Here is a 22,233-nt window from a genome sequence, read left to right as displayed (position 1 = left end):
GTAAAAACTCAACATTTAGGTGGAAGACCTTGTAAGACTACTCCTAGACAAGATAATTTAATAGCGAGAGAGTTCAAGGAATTCCCAAAAATAACTCCTCGAGAGGTTGTTAATAGCCTAAAATTATAAATTAGTACCCGAACAGTTAGTCGCAGGGCAAATGAGGCTGGTCTTGGTTGCTATCGTCCTGTGAAAAAACCACTAATTTCTAAAAAGAACCGTTCTGCTCGTCTACAATTTGGATCATTTAAACTGGTCGATACAGAAATGGAATACTGTCCTCTTTTCCGACGAATTCAAATACAATTTAAGAGGCAGTGATGGGAGAACATTTGTAAGACGACCAAAGGGAAAATATTAGATCCAAAGTACACAAATAACACTGTAAAGTTTGGCGGTGGCAATATTATAGTATGGGGATGTTTTTCAGGGCAAGGTATGGGCCCAATTCATATTATAAAAGATACCATGACAGGATATAGCACCATATTAAACGATGTTATGTATCCATACGCTGAGGAAAATATGCCCCTAGTTTGGAGATTCCAACACGACAACGACCCGAAACACACCTCTAGGGTTGTAACCGTGTGGTTACAATCCAACGAGGTACGTGTTTTGAAGTGGCCTGCCCAATCACCAGATCTCAATCCCATAGAAAATCTATGGGAAATTGTAGATCGTCAAATAAGGACCCAAAATTACACCAGGAAGGAAGATTTATCGTAGGCGGTTATAAGAGAATGGAAAAATATTTCAAAGGAGACCATTGACTCTTTAATTGGTTCAATGCATCGTCGATGTGTAGCAGTTATAAAAAATAAGGGATACCCAACAAAATATTGAGTTATTGCAAAGTTTAGACCATATTTGTTAAAACAATACCTAAGTTTCCATTGTTTTGTTAATGCCGTAATAAAGAAATCTTTTAATTTTGTTTTCTAATTTTTAGAATTTAATTAATTATGTTCTTAGTTTTTTGTTAAATTAAGTTAATAAAAATATACAAAAATTTTAAAATCTTTTAAAAAATTATTTCAGATTTTAGGCCACTAATGAAATATTTGGAAAAGTTTCCATTGTTTTGTCAATCACTGTATGATAGATATTTATATCAGACCTTTGCAACGACGTATATAAGACCATAGTAAGTTGGACCTACAATTGCTCAAAATCGGAAAAATTATTTTTTGACCAGAATTTTTTTTAACAAAAAAAAAAATTGGAAAAATTTGAAAAATTTAAAATAAGAATTCGAAAAAAAAAAAATTTCAAAAAATCAACTTTAGAAAAAAAAATTTATTTTGTTTACCTAAAAATATTTAAAATTTGTATTTTGAAGTATAATTTGGTGAAGGGTATATAAGATTCGGCACAGACGAATATAACTCTCTTACTTGTTTTTATAATATTTGGGTTGAAATCCTCTAGAAACAATCAATGTTTGAATATGTTCCATGTTGTTGTTTGGCAGTAATATTCAAGATATTTTTTCTAAAATCGATATAACTAAATTTATTAGTGATGCCAACAGTTTGAATAGGTCAATAACGATACTACGTCCTAAGATATAAGAATTTCATCTTTTTCCAATGCAAGCGTGTCCAGTTTTATTTTTAATTCTATGGAGTTCCTTATATTATATTCTTCTTGTATAATATTTTAAATATGTCGATATTTCATAACTGATATTGGACGAAGTGTTTATGAATTTTAGAAAGTCCATAAAGTCTGGAGGCCGTTGGTGCATTTGATGTTAATATTTTCATATCGTACCTACTTATATATTCTTTTTTATATAAGTCCATAATAATATTGTTGTTTGCCCTCTGCAATATTTGTGTTGGATTCATCAAAATACGTTTATATGTGTTCCTATCCTTCAGTAATTTATCCATTCCCTCGTAATTGTCTTTCCTGTACATTAAAACAGTCTTGTTTCCTTTCTCTCCCTTGGTTATGATTATCTCATCCTTACAAAGTCTCAAACATCTGCTTGTATCGTCAAAAATGTCGAATTTTTCCTTATTACGATTCTTCATTGTTCTGCTGTGTGTCATAATTCTGTTAGCAGTCTTAGATCTGATAACATCTATTTTACTATTAGATCATGATATTTCAACGTTTTGAAATTTCACAATATTCTCCACATTTCCATTTATTCTCCTGTATTCCTGGTAGTTAACTTGATAACAGGTAATCTTTTAAAATTAAAAAGAATATGTCAATGAAATTAAAATTACTTAATTAAAACTAAAAACAATCAATATATTTGCAGAGTGGCATGTTTTTGATCAGGAATACTTTATTTAATGCACTTTTTTTTATAACAATTATTATATTTGTTCTACAATTGTATTGTGCTATAATGAATAGAAATAATTGTTGCCATTAGCCGGAAGAAAATTAAATAAATAATAATACTTTAATTATAAAAAACTCGGGCGTATTGACACCTAAATAAGTAGAATTATATTTGTATGTAATTCAAGTGTGAAAACGTTATCAGTTGTAATAATAATTACTTAAAAAACTCAGTTGCGACAAGAGCAAATCAGAAGAAACCAGTGAATATCGATTTTATTTGAAGAAATTCTTGTAGTAACCGGATAATTTCATTTCAAACAATTGAACCATTTCTCTATATTGAATTTTATTAAATTTTATTACTTTAAATTCGATTATAAGCAGAAAATTCCGGATGAAATAAAAGCTAGAAGATAACAGCTGGATAAATACATATGTATGAAACATTTGTGACAATTAAGCCCGTTAATAATGGGGCATATACAAAAACTCGATTAAAAATTGTTTACTAAATTACTGAACAAACAATAGGGTGGCCTTATTTTCGATGCTCTCCATACTTTATAGTATAATTTCAGAGTACATAGAACTAATTTGTGCAAAATTTTCTCAGGATTGCCACATAATCAAAATATTTATTACTGTTCAACCAGTATTCTGGGGGGAAATTTTTAGGGGGGCTAGGTGAAATCATGGACCGATATTGCTAAATTTCAATACCAAGCAAACTTTATCAACAGAGAGTATTTGTGCCAGCTAATAAAATCAGCCAGCTAGTTCCTTCTTCTGGACCCTATCGACAGACAAACAGGTGGACGGGCGGTCATTGAATTTTATGAGAACCCAGAATATACAGTGGTTGACAAAACAATGGAAACTTTTCCAAATATTTCATTAGTGGCCTAAAATCTTAAAAATTTTAACATTTTTGTAGTATTTTATTTGTATACTTTTATCAACTTAATTTAACAAAAAACAAAGGACATAATTAATTAAATTCTAAAAATGAGAAAACAAAATTAAAAGATTTCTTTATTACGGCATTGACAATTATTTTAACAAATATGGTCTAAACTTTGCAATAACTCAATATTTTGTTGGGTATCCATAATTTTTTTTATATGTGATACATCGACGATGCATTGAACCAATTAAAGAGTCAATGGTCTCCTTTGAAATATTTTGCCATTATCTTATAACCGCCTACGATAAATCTTCCTTCCTGGTGTAATTTTGGGTCCTTATTTGACGATCTACAATTTCCCATAGATTTTCTATGGGATTGAGATCTGGTGATTGGGCAGGCCACTTCAAAACACGTACCTCGTTGGATTGTAACCACACGGATACAACCCTAGAGGTGTGTTTCGGGTCGTTGTCGTGTTGGAATCTCCAAACTAGAGGCATATTTTCCTCAGCGTATGGATACATAACATCGTTTAATATGGTGCTATATCCTGTGATGGTATCTTTTATAATATGAATTGGGCCCATACCTTGCCCTGAAAAAACATCCCCATACTATAATATTGCCACCGCCAAACTTTACAGTCTTATTTGTGTACTTTGGATCTAATCTTTTTCCCTTTGGTCGTCTTACAAATGTTCTCCCATCACTGCCTCTTAAATTGTATTTGAATTCGTCGGAAAAGAGGACAGTATTCCATTTCTGTATCGACCAGTTTAAGGCCCTAATTTTGTAAATCACGTCACCAAAGTGATATTTATATGGAAAGCAAAAACAAAATTTCAAAAATTTTAAAAAATTGTTTTTGTTTTATATACAAAATTTCCAAATTATGAAAGGCAAATCAACGTTTGAATTTTGGAGCGTTTGTTCTGTTAAGAATTTGTATATAAAACAAAAACAAATTTTTAAAATTTTTGAAATTTTGTTTTTGCTTTCCATATAAATATCACATTGTGAAGTGATTTACAAAATTAGGGCCTAAATGATGCCTAGCAAATTGTAGACCAGCAGAATAGTTCTTTTTAGAAATGAGTGGTTTTTTTACAGGATAGCAACCAAGACCAGCCTCATTTGCCCTGCGACTAACTGTTCGGGTACTTATTTCTAATTTTAGGCTATTAACAACCTCTCGAGGAGTTATTATTGGGAATTTCTTGAACTCTCTCGCTATTAAATTATCTTGTCTAGGAGAAGTCTTACGAGGCCTTTCACCTAAATGTTGAGTTTTTACAGAACCTGCTGATTTATTTATTGAATATTTGTCACAGATACTTTTTTGTTTTAAACCAACTTTAAAATCGTTAATTATTTTATTTTTTAAGTCTTCACAAATCTTAACTTTAGCCATTTTCGTTCACTTTGAAAAAAAGCAGTTATGCGAAAAACTTAGAAAAAGAAATTGTGAAAAATTACCAGAATTTAAAAATAAAATAAAATAAAAAAATGCTTTTTACATCGTTCTTTTAAATATTATTTTCGTTTCTTTCTTGCAGAAGTTTAAAAGTTTCCATTGTTTTGTCAGTAGCGACATAGTGAATATTTTTAATTTTGTTCCCTTTTTTCAGAATATAATTAATTATGTTGTTTGTTTTTCAGTTAATTTATATAAATAAAACTATACAAGTAAAATACTAAAAAAAAAAAATTTATTTTAAAAAAAATATTTTAAATTTTGGGCTACATATGGAATATTTGGAAAAGTTTCCATTGTTTTGTCAACAATATCCATATTGTCTATATTAATGACTCGAGGTTGTCCTGGTTTTTTCCTCATATCCCAGCTATTTATGGACCGATTTTGCTGATTTTAAATAGAAAATTGATTTCAACAGACAGACGGACATGGCCAGAATATATATATGTATTTATATGGTCGGAAAATTATATTAAGGAAATTACAAACGGAATGAAAAACTTACATATATCCCTGTCAAGAAGGTTATAAAAATACCAAAAAACCAATTTTTGAAAAGATGCGAAAAGGTACCTTTTGTTCTGCGGCTCCACATATATTTTGTAAAAACGACGTATGATTGATATTTTTTGTCCACTAACATACATTCAATATTGATCATACGCCTACATTAAACTAAATGTTTTTAAAATTAAATTTTAAACCATTAACAAAATATTAAATAAATTAAAGTAGTTTTTAGTAAAAAAAAACAAAACTGTTTAAAGAGAAATTTAATATATCAAACAAATATTTGTAGTTTTCAGAATAGCAAAAGTATGGAAAATATTTTCAACATAATTTCTACAAATATTTAAAAAAAAAATTAAATTAGATTTTAATTTTGCTCGAATAATTACCAATAATCTCTAAATTGTAATATAATAATAATTAAATTCTCGAAAATATTTCAAAAATGTTTAACATATTTAACAATTATTAAATAAACTGTTAAAAATCGTGTTATAAAATGTAAATTCTAATTAAATACAGTCATGTAAACAACAAAATTAACTTAATTCCTGTACAATTTCTAGTTTTTTTGTATTTGCTGACGTGTGGGTGCTGCTGGAAGTTGGTACGTATGATTGATTTTTGATGCGCATTAAAAACAGCAAGGAATTTATTACTCATACGCCCATGTTGTTTTTTTAAAAATAAAAACAAAATTTTAATCATTGATGTTGTTGCTGTTTATAAATTCTCTCATGTCTGATGAATTTATGCAGACGTAATGAAAAAATGCAACTAGTTTTTGTTGTTGCCGTTGTTTTGTTAGTTAAACTCTATGTAAACTTTGTCCTTGTCTATACAATGTTGTCGTTGTTATTGTTCTTTGGCATTAATGTGTGTATCCTTTTTACAGCTAAAAACAAAAACAAAAAACAAAAAAAGAAACAAAAAGTGATGCAAGGTTTTCAACTGACTCATCTTTGTTGTTGTTTTCCCCGTTAGTTTGTTTGTTTTTCTTCTTTTTAAGCTTTTGTTATTTTCAAAAGGATGATGTTTTTGTTGTTTGTTTTTAAAACATGCTTGTTTTTGTTAGTGAGTATTTACATAGTTTTGTTTTTGGGTATTCGTGTGTTTAACATTGAGTACAAATTCTTAATCTCTATTCTCAATTGTGTTGATATTATTATTGGTGTTGCTGTTGTTGTTGTTGTTTTTGTTTTTTCAATATGGTTTTCTTTACAAAGTCTATAACAGTTTGTTTCTGTTTTGTTTTTTAATATTTTCGGCTGTATTTGTTGTTTTTATTAGTTATTTTGTGTATGTATGAGAGAGTACTGTTTCGTGTATTTTATTTTACTCTACATTCTGACTGACATCAGTTTATTGTGGTCTCTTGATGGCTGAACATTCAAAACAAAATAAAAAACACAAAAACGGAATTAAAAATAGCAACATAAACATTTATTTGTATTATTTTTTTGTGTTTTCTTAAGAAACACACAAAATGTGGTTTTAAATAGTAAAAACAAAATAAATGCAATTAAATTAAATTGTAAAAAAATGTGTTTTTTTTAAACAATTGTTTTTATTTTTGTTTTGTTTCGAAAAAAATGGTAGCTTTAATTACAGTGTTTAGTCTAGTGTAGAAAAATGTGTGTCTAATCATGTGAGTATTTTATTTTAAACAATTAGCTTGTTGTCATTAAAAAGCGAAACGAAACCAAAATAAATACAACAACAACTTTGTTGCCAAATTAGTTTTTGTTTTGTTTTTATTGCACTAGTCCATTTTGAATCCAATTAATTCTAATTATAGGTGCGAGGGCTAAATGAAAAGTGATTAAGTCAATAGAATGTTGATATTTTTTTTTGACTTTCTTGTTTACAAAATCGAATTAATTTTTTCTGTACCATTCATTCTTGCCCCTTGTTTTGTGCTGCTTGCTAATGTTACAGGTGTTCTTTTTATAAATTTTACAATTTATTTTGGCAATTGTAAAGAAAGATGTTGATTTCCTCTCACAATCACAAATTGCTTGCCACACCAAAAACTTTGTTGTTGAAACTTTAGTGTTATTTTAATTTAACCTTATTACAAATTACAAAAAAATAGCTGCAATAAAACTGTTACTTTTTTTGGTATACATTAGGGTGACTCTTATTTTAGATTATGCTCCAAATGTATAAAATTGTTTTCCGTCATCTAAACACCAAATGCTGAAAATTTAAGCAAAATCAGACAACGTTTAGAGTTTACACAATTTATTTGAAATTTGCGGTTTTGGGTATAACGTCATAAAATTGTATCCCATATTCTACAATTTGAAAATTCCGAAAAATTTATTTTTGATTCTAATAAATGCTAAATGAAGATTACAATTGTATGGGACCGATTTGAAATTAAAGAATTTCGTGAAAATTTAGTTTTTGGTTACAAATTTATTAAAATTATTTCTTGGTTGCCCATTTTCCAATAAAGGGTCTTTAATTAACCATTTCCTATCATTAAATTTCATAAAAATAAAGTGCATGTGAAGTATCATCGAAATTTATTATTCGTTTGGAAGGCCTATCAATGCCATTATATAATTTCCTGAACTTTTTTCATTCCCGGGAGTAAATTAAAAAAAATATATATGCATGCAATATATTGTTACGTTTTTACCTTTTAAAAACGATGGTTTATATCCTTTAAATAAACCGTATACTTTTAATTGCAAATAAAAGCGATCAGTAGTTTAAATATTTGCAACAACTCTTTATTTATTTAATTTTACACAATTTAAATAGTCACACTCTTTTAATGCACACATTTACTATTTATATAGTTGTTTCTTGAATTATCTAACGAACAAAACTAGAATGTTCTATGTCTAGAGCTTTAATGTTAGCAGCTTTAACATTTAATGCTGTTATACTCATAAACAATGTTAATAACAGCGTGTTATCAACATTGTTGATAAATAGATGGTTCGAGAACAGAAAATGTTTATAAACATGATGAATGTTGCAAGCAGTCGTTGCAGACCATTAAATTAAAATTGATAGAGCAATTTCGTAACAATATGAAAAAACGTTAAAATTCTGGAAAGGGGACAAGGTTTGTGAAGCTTCTGAAGAGTAAAGATAAGCTTTTTATATACGTATTTGATATTAGTAAAAAACCGTAGGACTTAAAGATTAACATCTTAGTGAAACTAAATCATTTTATAAATTTTTCGGACGTATAGAAAAAAAAGGGAAATAGATCAGTAACTTAACTAAATGGTTAATCTGATTAGAATGAAATTTCAGGCTATTTTTCGCTAATTTTTTTGTAAAAAATTACTTTTTTTCTTTTTAAGTTATCTAAACAATTTCTAAGAAGACTTATATTGAATTTATACTTTTTAAAAAGCCAAATTTACATCTTATATTTAAAATTAAAAAAATGGAAACTTGTTGATTAAAAATCATTAAAAAAATTCCTATTTTTTATGTAAAATTCAACTTAAGGGCAAAAATGATCAAATCGTATAGTCGATATCAGAATATAGTAACTCAGTTTGGATGGCCCAATATGTTCTTAATTATTTTGTAAAGTGTTCAGAGAACGCCGGCCTTGGTATGGATATTATTGCTAAAAAACAAAAAAAATCCCATTTTTTGGGATTTTCAAAACTGTTTTGAGAATTGCGGGATTCCTGATAACAAATTTCCAAAATTCTTTTATTTTTCTATTTATTTTTAATACAATTAAGAATCTATATTACTTTAAAATTCATTAAAAAATATTTATAAATAAAAATTTAATTTCAATTTGAAAAATTTATCAGCCCAATTATGAAGAAAAAATTCAATTGGAAAAAACTCCCGGGGAATTTTTTATTCATAATTGGTCTGTATATCTTTGCAAAAACTCAATAAAAAGCATTTTTTGTCATATTTTTCAAAAAAGTATTCGATGAATTTTTTAATTGACTAAAGTTATAAATATTTTTGAAAAATAGACAAAATCCCCTATTCATTGATATATAATATGGCGACCTTAAGTTTTTTACGTGGCAAATTAATTAGGGAAAACTTAACATCTCTCATAGAATTTACCTAAAATAGAAATTCATAACAAAGTATGTTTGCTAACTTGACAAAATTTTTATGAATGAAAATAACCGTGTTCAAAGCTTAAACTCGGCAACACTTCCTCTTTCCGCATTGATATTTCATTCAAACCGGAATAACTGTTTAGAAGTTACAGATCACATTCCGTTTGTAATGTCCACAATATAATTTGGCGACCCTATAAAGTATATATATTCTGGATCCTTATAGATGGCGGAGTCGATTAAGACATTTCCGTCTGTCTGTCTGTTGAAATCAATTTTCTGAAGACCCCAGATATCTTCGGGATTCAAATCTTCCATAATTATGTCAGACATGCTCTCGAGATATTTGCTATTTAAAATCAGCAAAATCGGTCCACAAATGGCTGAGATATGAGGAAAAAACCAGGACAACCTGGATTACTAAGTCATTAACATAGACAATATGGATATCTAATGATAGATATTTCAAAGACCTTTGCAACGACGTATATAAGACCATAGTAAGTTGGACCTACAATGGGTCACAATCGGAAAAAATATTTTTTAACCCGAATTTTTTTTTTCACAAAAATAAAAAAATAATTTTTTTAAAATTTAAAATTTTAAAATAACAATTCGAACAAATTTTTTTTTTCCAAAAAATTATAAAAAAACTGGAAAAAAAATAATTTTTGTTTATCTAAAAATATTTAAAATTTGTATTTTGAAGTATAATTTGGTGAAGAGTATATAAGATTCGGCACAGACGAATATAGCTCTCTTACTTGTTTTTCTATAGCACTGTGCAACATCGTTCTCAAAGCAATAAAATCCACACATAACAGTGACTTTTTCGATATACATCGGACGCTCTTGGATCTCATGTGGATAGGTATCGTGTCACATTTATGCATAAATAGGACTCACCATTATATGGTGAGTCCTATCAATTTTATCATATATCCGTACATGGTGATTTGGCAAAACAAACCCAATAAATGACAGCCAATTCGACAGATGTAGATTCAAACATATGACAGCTATCAATTGTTTGGAAGTCCCTAACAACTTGCGCTCTTACAACGGTAAACCGTTTTTTTTAATTTGAAGTTTTTTTTTTTAAATTTCCATAAAATTCATGCATAACTTTGCTTCACAACCTTACATTATTTAGCCTCCCCTTTTATAAATTCCCGCAATCACTTTGATCATGGGATTTTTTTGTTATTTAAAAATGTGTGGTTTGATTTGAATTGATGCAAATTGATGATTAGCAGTGATTCGTTTTGTGATGCTGAAGCCAGCTTAATATGGAAATAATGTCACCGAAACCAAAACAAACGAAAACATTGAAATTGTTGCCATGAAATTAAAGTTTACAGGACAACATTAGCGGTATATGAGAGCTACTGAAATTAAGGTCAAATCATTTAAAATGATTGATGTAATATTGGAAAGGCATCATTTAAAATGAATGCAATTTGAAGGGGTAAAGTTATTAAGAACAGTTTTGCGTATTTTTTATAAATAGTATGTTCGGGTATATATTTGTATATTTAAAGGTTTAATAATGCAGGTTGTATTGTAACACAATTTTAAGTATATAAATAAAAATAAGGTTTTATGCATGCGGTAGTGAAACAAAACAGAGTTTAAGGCAGGAATTGAACCTACAACCCACTCACTGCCAGATTTGCATGTAATTTATAACGATGCATTTATAATCCCCTATTTTTTACATTGTTTAAGTTGAAACATTCAGCCCAATTATGAATAAAAAATACCGCGGGAGTTTGTTACCCGGGAAAAATGAGAAAAGTGAAAAACTTCCGGGGAATTTTTATTCATAATTGGGCTGTATATGAAAATCATTCTGTTTTGTTTTTGTTTTGTTTTTAATCATTTGCCTTTTTGTAATAACTTTGTATTGAAGAAATATTTAAACATTCATCACATTTTTAAAGCTATTTTGTAATGGATATTGAATTCAACAAAATTTTAATTATTCAGTAAGGAACTAATTCCATAAAGAATAAATTTTCAAAGGAATGAATTCAATATACTTGAAGTACAAAGGAATTAGGCCAATCAATTAATTTATAATGAATTCAATAATGGAATGGTTTTAAGAGAAAATTTATTCTGATTTTGAAAATAGCATTAAGAATTAATTCGTTTGAACCTTTGATTATAAATTTTTCTAGACAGCAAAGGGTAAACAATGATTTTGGGATTAAAAAAATACGAAATTTCCTGGAATTTCTCGAAAAGAACTTCCCGTATAGAAATCCTAGCTAAATTTATTTGTAACTAGTTGACCGCCCCGGCTTCGCCCGGTAGCATTTACTAATGTTAGTTCTTCAAGTTTCTCCAACCCACATACACCGGCCTGTTCTTACTTATTTGCAAATAAAATATCTAAATTTTCTTTTGAGCAAATAATAAAAAAGGGCCCACCTGTTTGGCAAAAATGTAAAATTTTGAACCCCCCCGCTAACTCAAAGAGTTCTTGATCGATCTTGTTGAAAAATATAGGTGAAAATTTCATTGCGATCGGAAGATATCGATTTCAAAAGTTGGTTCACTTAACATGAAATCCCTCATATATTTTAGCTGTAAATTCAGGCTATTACATAAACAAATGAAAAATATTTTAAAATAGTCCAGCAATGCGTCATAGAAAGAATAAATCTGAATGAATGATCCCACCAATTGTCTGTAATGCTTTTGCATTTTATTACTCTGTATTTTTTTTATTAGTTCATTTATTCGTGGGCTTTTATTGCTGTTTAAATAAAATGTGATCTGTAATAATTTTACTTTCATTTAAGTTTTTTTTTTAATTTTATTGCGTCATATTTTATTCAATGCATTTTAATTGAAAATGAATTTTTCACAATATGTATACATTTGTTTTAATATTTTGTATACTTTATTTGTTAAAAATTTACACTATATTTAAAATCATTTCAAGAGAAATACACATTTAACAATTTAAATGGGTATTATTGTGCCGTTTATTTTGCTTTTTATATCCAGCATCAAAAAGATGGAGGGGTATAATGATTTTGACATTCCGTTTGTAACACATCAAAATATTCATCGCAGACTAACAAAAGCATATATATATATTCTGGGTCCTTATGAAATTCTAACACGATCTAGATATGTCCGTCTGTCTGTCTGTTGAAAATTCGATAGGGCGCAAACGAAAGGAGCTAGTTGGCTAAAATTCCGCAAATATTCTCTGTTGGTTTGAGGTTTGTTTGGTATGAGTTATTTAAGTAATTACTTGTAACTAGTTTTAGTGATATTAATGTAATCACTTATTTATAATCGATTGTGGAAATTACTTGCCTCCAATCACATCACCGTGTTAAAATAATGAGTTGAAATGTTATAGTAGAAGTAGTAAAGTGCCAGAATTTAGCATTAACTTATTACTTGGCATTGAACTTTTTTGCTGGGAAAGGCGCCACAGATATGCATGAATGGTTAAATTTACATTAGAAGATTTTAAAAGTGTCCAACCGATCTATATAAGAAATGAAATAAAATTGACAAAAATTGCTAATTTTGTAAAATAACATGGTGATATCATTGGAGGCAAGTACTTACCACCTTCTCTTAGAAATATGGAGTTAAATAACACTGTGTGTAATTTTTTAATTCATGGAAATTAAAGACCAAAAGAGACCAAAAAAATACCCGTGTCTTCTAGTTTTGCCCAAAGTCATGCACTTTCTTTTTATGGGCCCCCAAAGATTTGGGGTCTCGTTGTCATTTTTGCAAAAAAGTGATAAATTTCTGAGGCTCATATCTTGCAAACAGTTCGGAATTTTGATTTTCTCTCTGAGGCAAAGTTGTAGCCCTTGTCTTAAAGAACAAAAAATTGTGAACATATAAAATCAAAAAAACCTCATCTTCGAGATCAAAATCGCAAAAAACACGAAATAAATTTAAAAATAATGGCCCATAATCATAGTCAGAAATAAAGAATACTTTAAGAGAATTAAACTCGACTTTACTCAAGAGTGGACTTTAGGTCTATCATAGACAAGTTAAAGTATACTTCTGACGTTGAATTCGACTTTAAATATAAAACTAGTTGAAGCTGTTATTAAATCGTTTAACATCAGCCGTTCTTCACCAAGTAAAAAAGTTTTTTTTTAATTTTGTATGTCAGCTGTTCAGCGTTGCCACTTGTCTGTATTTTGTTGTATGTATATTGTATGAAAACATTTTCTACAATTGCGGTGGCACCCAGTTAAAGTCGGTTCAATTTAAAACATACTTTAATTTTGACTATAGTTGCAAAATAATTAAAAGCAGGTTTTTATTTTAAAGTTGTTTCTAAAAAGAACCTACTTTAGTGTTTGACTATGATTATGGGCCAATTTTTTTTAAAGCTGCCTAAAAGTATGCTTTAGTTTATAATAATTTAATAGTTTATGGCCCAAAACACTTAATTCCTTTTGTTTTTGTCTTACTAACTTATATTGACCTACCTAAACGGTGTTAAGAATCATTCCTAGGAAGTTCATATATTCTAGAAAGTTGTTTATTGAGATCTTAGGTATATTTTTGTAGTTGCATTGTTTCCTTGAATTTTTAACGGTTTGCTACCTATGGACCTGAACAGGGGAAAAAAGGTAAACAAAATCGAATTTTTTAAAGTTTTTTTGCGATTTTGATCTTGAAGATGAAGTTTTTTTGATTTTATATGTTCAAAATTTTTGTTCTTTATGACAAGGGCTACAACTTTGCCTCAGAGAGTAAATAAAAATTCCAAACTGTTTGCAAGATATGAGCCTGAGAAAGTGATCACTTTCCACAAGTAGTGGTTTTTTCGTGTTGCACTGTGTAAGTCATTACCATGAAATAATTCTGAATTTCGTACAAGTAATTATGTATCAGATTATATGCTAGCCATTACTAAGTTACTTCTATGTAATGGAGGTGGTAGTCACTGAAAAGTAAGCCATTCAGTAATTGCAAGTCATTACCAAGTTTTTGCTGGGATATTTTACAGATTTATTTCCGTTCCACAATTTTCTTAACATTTTATTCAACAACAAGTCATTGCTTCTGAATTAGTCACATTAAGAAAATTTATACAAATTTTTTGATATGAAAAAGTGCAATATTTTTGAAGGACGGAGTTTTAAAGTGGCATATTTTTGAATCTAATTAAGATTGAATTGAAATTTATTTTGTAAGACCAAAAATTAACTTATCTAAACAAAAAAAAAATAGCTTGTAATAAATGTGGATCAAACTGTTCCTAATATGTGCATTCCTATTCAAATTTTGATACATATTTTATTTTAAGAATCTCAATAAATATGAAATATGTTATAAAATCTTTATTTATTAACAAACTCAATGAAATTTTCAACGTTTTTTAAATTTGTCATTTTAAATAACAAAGTGAGAAAAAATTTGTCAAAAGGTCAAAGGGAATCCCGCAATTCCTAAAAATTGGAGCGAATATCCCAAAAATGGTATTTTTTACAATTTTGCCTATAGGGCCCACATTTCCTTCTGGGCTGGGAAAATACTTTGGTGATTAATAGGGAACACAACAAGGTTTCTAAAGGTGTTTTCAGTTTTTTGATCCCAGCTTTGGGATATTAGAACATGTGACCCAAAGTTAAAATTTTGATAAAAACTAGGTCACATTCCGAAGGGCGTAGGGGCGACATACTCGAAAAATAGTAGGGTATAATACGTTTGTGCAGATGTTTGTAACGCCCAAAAATATTAGTCTAACACCCACCTTAAAGTATACCGATCGACTTAGAATCACTTTATGAGTCGATTAAACGATGTCCGTCTGGCTTGCTTGCTGGTCGGCTGGCTGTCCATGTAAACCTTGTGCGCAGACTACAGGTCGCAATTTTGAAGATATTTCGATAAAATTTTGGACATATTATTTTTTCGGCCCAAGGACGAAGCCTATTGAAACTGGCAGAAATCGGTGCATTATTTCACCTAGCCCCCATACAAATGTCCTTCCGAAATTGGACTTTATCGGTCATAAATGTTTAATTTATATATGTATCTCCACAAATTCCGCTCCAAATAAGTTTTATATATACAAAATTCATGTCACCAAATTTTGTTACGATCGGTCCATAATTAGTCATAGCTCCCATAATATCATCCCATAAATACATCACTTTAATGTACATAAATCTCCTAAAAATTTTGGTATGCACATAAAATTCAACATAAATAACTTTAATATAGACACGAATCACGCGACCTAATTTCATGGTGATCGGTCCATAATTGGTCATAGCTCCCATATATTTCCGAAAATATCTTTAACGAGTATAAATCTCTTAAAAATGTTGGTATATACATAAAATTCAACACAAATAACTTTCATATAGACATAAATAACACAACAAAATTTCATGGCGATCGGTCCATAATTAGTCATAGCTCCCATATAAGGATCATTTCCGAAAATCACTTTAACGTGCATAAATCTCTTAAAAATGTTGGCATACACACAAAATTCAACATAGTTAACTTTAATATAGACATAAATCAAACGACCTAATTTCGTGGTGATCGGTCCATAATTGGTCATAGACCCTATATAAGGCCCACTTCCAAAAATCACTCAAAAATATAAATTATTGAAATTTTAAAAGAAAAATGTTTTTGCTCTTTTACTTAGTGTAGGGTATTATATGGTCGGGCTTGACCGACCATACTTTTTTTTACTTGTTTTTATACCAAAATGTTCTTCGTAAAGATACCTTATAGAAAAATATAAAATTGTTATATGATCTTAAAGAAAGTTTATCTATATATATATATATACAAATGAAATGGTCCATGTATGTAATGGTATCACGTGAGAACGGCTGGATCTATTTGGCTGATTTTTTTTATTCGATTTGAAATTTTCAGGAGATGGGTTGTAAAGAAAAAAATTCAAAATTCAATTTTATTTTTGAGTCCAGTCAACTGTAATAAAAAAGCTCCTAAAGTATGCAGTACAAATTTAGATATTTTATTTGAAAATAAATAAGAACAGACAGGTGTATGTGGGTTGGAGAAACTTGAAGAACTAACATTAGTAAATGCTACCGGGCGAAGACGGGGCGGTCAACTAGTTTTTAATAAAAACAAGAGTTAAGTCACCTTTTCGCCCAAAAAACAGCAAAAATCAATTATTTTTTGAATATTTAAAATTGAAAACCGTTTATTTTTATTATTCGTAATTCACTTCTCTAAAGAACAAAAAAAAAACTATTTTTTTTAAAAAGGCCACCAAGGTATGGCAAAATTTTAAAATTTCATTTTTGAAATGCCTATAAATCGAAAATTATAAGTGATAAATAGCACACGCAATCATGTTTTTTCAAGACCTAGTCGAACGCCTTCATAAAATATAAAAAAAATTTAAATCGGATGGGAAACAAAAAAATTGTAAGTGTTTAAAAATTGTACATGTCGAAGGTAGGTACCCATTTTAATAACTTAAACTGGAATACTCCTTGGCTACGCCCATGTCAAATGTTATCCCCATCGGATGAGCCGTTTAGAAATGCCAGATTTATTTCCAAAAAATTTGATTCTGCCCCACTGTGCATTGTATGACGCGTCATAACGGTGGCCCGAGGCACTAGTAGGTTTTACATGATGAAATATACAGATTTTTTTTTTAGTCTTAAATGCAAGAATATTTTTTGTTTTCATTCTTATATTTCTATATAATTGATATGTAAATTTATTAACTATTTATATAAATAAATAAAAATGAAACAATATTAATAAAATAATAATTTCTCTATATTAAAAACGTAACAATAAATGTATATAAATATAAATATAAAAGTTGAGTTCTCTGTTGATGGAAGGTATAAAAAACTACACAGTTGGTAGTTTTTTTTTTATTTATTTTTGCCGTTTTTTTTCATACATATTTTCCTACCCTGCATTGAATAATAGGAAATTGTTATTCAAGAGTTTTATTTGCTGCACTTAAGGAAACCTAATAAATATTTGTTTACAAATAGAATAAATACTCGTATATATTGTATAATAATAGTTATATATTAATGAGAAAAATAAACAGAATTGTTAACTTATTTATTTTAAAATTCTCAATTTATAGCAATCATCATTAAAATTCATAATGAAATCTTAAAATAGTTTATGATATTTGTAAATATTTGTATTTAAGAAGATCTAAAGATCTTTTTAAGAATAACTAGAGATCGATGTAAGTGTATACTCTAGTCAATACTTTATATACACACAGTCTCAACTCAAGCCAATATCGGATATTCTGTTCCAAAGTGATGAGTATCCCAGAGAGAGCGTTCTGCATCGATCGAAACAAATAGTAGTAGGACGGGGCAAGGTTTGGACTACAATGCGGGTGAGGCAAAACTTCCCAACCTCTTCATTCTAAAAAGTAACAGGTATTGAAAACTTTGTTTTCCTTATCAAAATCAACACTTCTGAACCGCACGAACTATCTTACGCACGGCGACATCGATCGAACACATTCGCCATAAGCTTTGATGTGCAATCGGTGTGCTTCAGCTGAACTGTTTTTTCAAATTAAAGAAGTAAAGCAAAACTTCCCGCATATGATGCTTTGTTGGTACAAAAGTCGACACATTTGAAGCATAAAAAACATTGTTCTTTACTTCTGATCACAAATAAACGCTAAAATTCAGCCTTATCTGACCTTTCAACAAACCATAGCAAACTAAATTATAATAATGATTTCATCAAATTTATTATAATTATCCTTGAGAACAATTTTCCAAAACTTATTATTGTGTCTTTTTCTGATAACAAAAAGTTTTCCATTTTATTTGCACGACACAAACAAAGTATTAGAATATTTAAAAATAAAACATAAATAAAGTTTAAACAAAATATTACTTCAAGTTTGCAATAACTTTATTTTAGGAAAAGCAACAACCAACAGCTAGCTGTTCTCGAATTTATTGTGAATTTGTTTGCAAAAGTTTTACTTGTAAAAAATTCTACATGTGGCCGCCCATTTTATACGAGTATGTTTCGTTTCTTATTTATATTTATTATAATCGATTGAACTTTGAAAAAAGTTCATAACAATTTGGTGGAAAAAAAGAAAGTTTTAAGCTGAATAAAGGGTGGTGTTGCATGAAGTAGCTAGATGTTTAAATATAAAATATAAACATTTTCAGACATCGATAACGCATTATAAGAAGTGAAATCGAAAAAACCTTGATTTTTTTATCAAGTTACCTTTGTAAAGCATGTCATTTATTATGTTTAATGTCAATTATGTTCATTTGTTGTTAATCTGATTAAAATGAGTGACGAGAAAAAAGTACTAAAATTTTTAAAGATTTTCAACAAAACCCAACTTGGACCTACAAAATTTTGGCCAAACAATCAAAGGTCTGCCGTCAAACTGATTCCAATGTTATTAAACAGTATCGGAAGATCTTGTCCTTTGATAGAAAACCTGGTTCTGGTAGAAGGAATGGTCCACATGATGTTTCTATAGTCATTAAATAGAAAGCATTTTCAAAAGAGCTTCCAACACAACCGGTATGAAAGCAGTCCGGTTAGCGAGTACTCAGACTATTTGGCACGAAAAGTTAAAGCCAATGCAGGTTTAAAAACATACAAGGTTCAAAAAGTTCCTGACAGGCACTCTGCTAAAAATTTAGAGGTCAAAGACAGAGCACGGAAATTGAAGTAAAATTTTATAATGGATGACGAAACGTATGTTTTGGAAAAATTATCGCAGTTTCCTGGTCAATGTTTTTATGTTGCTGATGCTGGAGGGAATGTTGTAGAAAGCAGAAAATGTTTCCAAAAAGTTCGTAGATGGCAAGCAAACTTTTTTTTTACAAAAGGGCTCTATAAATTTACATCAAGAAATATTTACAGAAAAGCATGCTTCCATTCATAAGACTTCGTAATATGTCCACTTATTTTTGGCCTGATTTGGCATCCTGTCACTATGGTAAGCAAGGTCTTGAGCGGTTCAAGAACAATAATGTGGTATTTGTACCAAAAGAGGCAAATCCTCCAAACTGCCTGGAGCTAAGGCCAGTGGAGAGATATTGGGCTTTTGTTAAAAGAGAATTGAAGAGCACAAAAAATTTGGCCAAAAGAGTGGTAGATTTTAAACGGAGAAGGACTACCTGTTCGAACAAAGTGACAGAAAGCTCAATAAAGACCTTAATCGAAGGGTTTGCGGAAAATGTTCATAAATTCATCACTATTGATTACAACTATAAAAATAATATTTTAAATTGCAATAATATTTTCAGTCAAATCAAAAAAAATTAAAACTGTAGGTTTAGCAGTTCCTTTTTTATTAATATTTTTCGATCTCACTCCTTATATGTTTAGTATTATTTAGTCTTCAGCGATAGGAGTATGTATGGGAGCTGTTAATATGTCATTTTGAAGGGTACATATCTGTCATTTATTCTCATTTACTTATTGAACATTGTAGTGTAAACAACAAAGTTTTTTTTTTGCTGCGAAAATATCGAATTTTGTGCCAACAAAGTGTCATATGCAGCAAGTTTTGCTTTACTTCTTTAATTTGAAAAAAGTACCGCTGCAGCACATCGATTGCTCACCGAAGCTTATGGTGAATGTATTTCGTGCGGTTCAGAAGTGGTGATTTTGACACTGAAAACTAAGGTTGCAATAGCTGTTACTATTTAGAATGAAGTGGTTGGAAAGTTTTTCCTTACCCGGCTTATAGTCCAGACATTGACACGTCCGACTACTATTTGTTTCAAACGATGCAGAACGCTGTCTCTGGGATACGTTTCACTTCAGAACGGAGTATCCGATATTGGCTTGATTCGTTCTTGGCCTTTAAAAGATGAGCAGTTCTTTTGTCTCAGAATCTATATGTTGCCAGAAAGATGGGGCAGAAAGATGCACAGTGGGGCAGAATCAAAATTTTTTGGAATTAAATCTGGCATTTCTAAACGTCTAGTCCGATCGGGATAAAATTTGACGTGGTCGTAGACAAGAATATTATTTATTAAAATGGACCATACAAATGCCATTTTTTATACACCTGCCATTTTTGGAAAGCGCTCTGCTAGTTTTGAAAAAAAAACATGCTTTCCTTTGCTATTCATCTCTTATAATTTCCGAGTTATAGGTATTTGAAAATTGAAATTCTAAAATTTTGTCATACCATGGTCCGCTTTTTTTAAAATTTAGGGCGTACTTTGAACCGAATGGACTCAAATTTGTTTTGTTAGTTGGACAACTAAATTACTAATAATTTGATTTCAGAGCAATATAAATTATGGATCCAAAAATAAAGGATTTGCAATTTAATAATTCAAAAAAATAGTAAATTTTTGGTGTTTTTTTGGGCGAAAACATATATCAATTATATGTTTTTCTGTAAGGTATCTTTACGGAGAACATTCTGGTATAAAAGACTTGTCCTATTTTTTGGAATATGTCGCTCCTACTCCCTTTGGAATTTGACCTATTTTTTTATAAAAATTTCAACTGTTATAAAATCCCAAAGCTAGGATCAGAAAACGGAAAGCTGCTTTCGAAACCTTGATGTATTTCCTATTTATCATAAAAGTATTTTCCCAGCCCTAAGCAAAATTGTAAAAAATACCATTTTTGGCATTTTCGATCCAATTTTTAGGAATTGTGGGATTTCCTTTGACCTTTGGATTGGTTTTTTTACACTTTGTTATTTAGAATGGTAAATTTAAAAAACGTTGGAAATTCCATAGTTTTGTTAATAAATAAAGATTTTATTTATTTCTAAAAATATAAAAATCTTTGAAATCGGACGAGAAACAAACATTTTTTTAAACATTTTACATGTCGAAGGTACCCTACTTTGAGCCCCCATATCGCCACCCCTGGGACATTTGTAGGGTACATTTTTATAACTTAGACTCGAATACTCCTAGCCGTTTAGAAATGCCAGATTTGTTTCCAAAAACATTTTGATTCTACACCATTATAGGCTGTGAAACACAAACTAAATGATGCAGCTTGTTCAAATTTTGACAGGAGTCAACTGACAGATGCCTGTTGACAGGTTAGATGAGAGAAATTCAAAAAGTCATGGACTAATTGACTCACACTACTACTATTCTCATTCTTTAGCACTTAAACAATTTTAAAAATATATATTTGTTACACAATTTTATGATCATAAATGGAGACTTTCAATATTTTTTTTTTATCTTTGCAGTTTCTCCTAATAATATCACCTAAATTGAAAACAGGTAAACAAACATTTTATGAAAAGAATCACAATTCGATATAATATAAATCTTATTGTAATAAATAATCAATTAAGTCAATCAGTATGTGATTAAAATCGACCAATTTGGAAAGGTGTGAAGAATATCGATAGATTTCAGGAATATTTTATGAAGCAATGTCTGTTTCTTTTCTTTCGAAATAGCAGATAATTTTAGAAAAATGTAAAAATTGTTAACAAACAAATTACACTGCCCAATAAAGCCACATTTTGAGTAAATCATTTTTGTAGAATAAACTTATAGTCCAGCTGGTCTGAGTTTTTTTTAAAGACCAGCTGGACTATCAGCTTATTCTACAAAAATGATCTACTCAACATGACCATTCAGAATTATAGGTACGCTATTCTGTTCCAATCAGAAAGTCTTAATTTTGTTTACAGTGTTATTGAAAACTAGTTGACCGCCCCGGCTTCGCCCGGTAGCATTTACTAATGTTAGTTCTTCAAGTTTCTCCCACATACAACTGCACGTTCTTATTTATTAGCAAATAAAATATCTAAATTTGTACTGCATACTTTAGGGAGCTTTTTTATTACAGTGGACTGGACTCAATTTTTTCCAAGTTTTACCCGGAATTTTTGAATTTTTCTTCTTTATCATTTCTTCTTAATAATCTCCTGAAAATTTCGAATCGAATTAAAAAAAATCAGCCAAATCGGTCCAGCCGTTCTCACGTGA

At 29.6% G+C, this 22,233-nt stretch overlaps 1 protein-coding gene across 3 annotated transcripts in view; it reads left to right on the top strand.

Annotated features, from left to right (window-relative positions):
- The first annotated feature begins 6,601 nt into the window (after positions 1-6,601).
- LOC135962028 (protein FAM13A) overlaps positions 6,602-22,233 on the top strand; it is a 132,898-nt gene continuing 117,266 nt past the window's right edge. For 2 of the 3 annotated variants that reach the window (XM_065513747.1, XM_065513745.1), the window contains exon 1: positions 6,602-6,849. The gene's annotated coding sequence lies outside the window, so the exon portion shown is untranslated. Of the gene's footprint in view, positions 6,850-21,482; positions 21,517-22,233 lie in introns of all 3 variants that reach the window. The other variant, XM_065513746.1, reaches the window with a different exon arrangement.

The sequence above is a fragment of the Calliphora vicina genome, chromosome 5 (assembly GCF_958450345.1).
Source record: "Calliphora vicina chromosome 5, idCalVici1.1, whole genome shotgun sequence".
NCBI classification, from domain to species: Eukaryota; Metazoa; Arthropoda; class Insecta; order Diptera; family Calliphoridae; genus Calliphora; species Calliphora vicina.
The sequence above is the reverse complement of the archived record's forward strand: the minus strand, read 5'-3'. Positions and strand labels throughout refer to the sequence as shown.